This window comes from Aplysia californica, unplaced genomic scaffold, assembly GCF_000002075.1.
Source record: "Aplysia californica isolate F4 #8 unplaced genomic scaffold, AplCal3.0 scaffold00001, whole genome shotgun sequence".
NCBI classification, from domain to species: Eukaryota; Metazoa; Mollusca; class Gastropoda; order Aplysiida; family Aplysiidae; genus Aplysia; species Aplysia californica.
The window spans coordinates 3,967,121-3,968,703 of NW_004797271.1; the positions used below are offsets into that span (position 1 = coordinate 3,967,121).

Genomic DNA, 1,583 nt, shown 5'->3' on the forward strand with positions numbered 1-1,583 from the left:
GGGGCGCACTCAAATACAGACAGGATGCATAAGACAATGATTATTTATTTGACAATGATGAGATTCCAGAAGATGTGATGATTTAAAGTCAGTATATATAGCCATGTGTGTCTCCAGGCCTCTTTGATTTAACTTCACAATCCTTGGAACTGGTCAAACCTTCTGAATGGCTATTCCATCGATATAAGTTGTCAGTTACCAAAGATAGTGAACAAAGAGTAGTCTAAACACAACAGAAAGATGTTTGTTTAGGAGACTACTGTTTTATATTATGTGGAAAAGAAATCAAATAAGGTTGTGCAGAACACGAGAAAGAAGGCCTACAAGGGACTCACTAATTAAAATACAATAAGAAAGAGACAAATGTAGGAGTGATACATTCAATTGACATTTTTAAAAATCATAGAACATCTACTACTTACTGGGGGAAAAAAAGAGGCAAGGGTGGACATATTCTGCCGTGGTTAGTGAACGGCTAAAATTGTTAGTTCCGATTGAAATTTAACGAATCAGATCCATAATATTTATTACAAATAATTGCTGCTTTTCCCAACTAAGTTCTTTATTTCTCAAGGTGTGTTATTTCATTTTTTTTCTGTAGGTTAAGGTTAAAATGCTCGAGGAGGATGACTTCAGTGAAAGATTTATGGAAAAGAGCAGCCCCTGCGACGTCTTTTCCAAGAGCAACGATGTTGGTCTAATCACAAATAAGGGATCAACAGACTTCTTCACCTGGACAATTACAAAAGTCCTCACAAGAGGCATTAGACCACAAGGCCATTTTCATTTTTCCATTTTTTTACCTCACATTCTCTCATTTAATTGGTGAAATAAATATTTTTGTGTAAACCGTGCATTAGTCGGCTTCATTTAATTGTCTCCCCTTTTCATAAATTCTTGAATTTTGAGCTTGTTTTTGCTTATATATGCTACGAGTATATCAGGATGGGTCCTGCTTTCAGTATGGGAAGACATTATTGCAGAGATAAGAAATTGAAATCACTTTTAAGTGAGTAAATTGAACTTTTGTTAATTAAACGTTTACACCTGATACCTGTGATTACCGGCCCTTTATTACATAACGAGACAGCTGTTGCTCATGAGACGAACATTTCTGAAATGTACAGGGTTTGAGCTAAATTTTGATACCATATTCAATACTGTGCATTCATTTTGAAAAACTGTCAAAATAGGCCATTTGAAGTAGATGCCTGTGTGTTTTCCGCCGTAATTATTTTCAGAGACAGGGAAATATGTATAAAGAAAAGAAACAAATAATTCTGTAGTCTTCAAACACCCATAATCAATGTTAACACCCAAAGCCTAAAAAAAATGAAAGTTAGAGAGACATGATACATGGCTGAGAGGAATGTGAGTACCTGTTTACAGGCAGTAAAGCAGACGAAAGGCAAAAATCAAAGGGTTGAGAAACGAGTGAAAAAAATGGACCAATCACAGATAGAGGAAAAAAGGAAAGCGTGCTGTTTTGCAGGCAGACTTTGTTTTTGTAAAGTGTTTTACGACGCTCGCAACTGCATATGGTCATATGAGCGCGCGGGACACACCTAATATTTTCAGTTGGT

At 36.1% G+C, this 1,583-nt stretch overlaps 1 protein-coding gene across 1 annotated transcript in view; it reads right to left on the reverse strand.

Annotated features, from left to right (window-relative positions):
* LOC101863146 overlaps positions 1-1,583 on the reverse strand; it is a 30,068-nt gene that overhangs the window by 10,645 nt on the left and 17,840 nt on the right. The window lies entirely within an intron of this gene.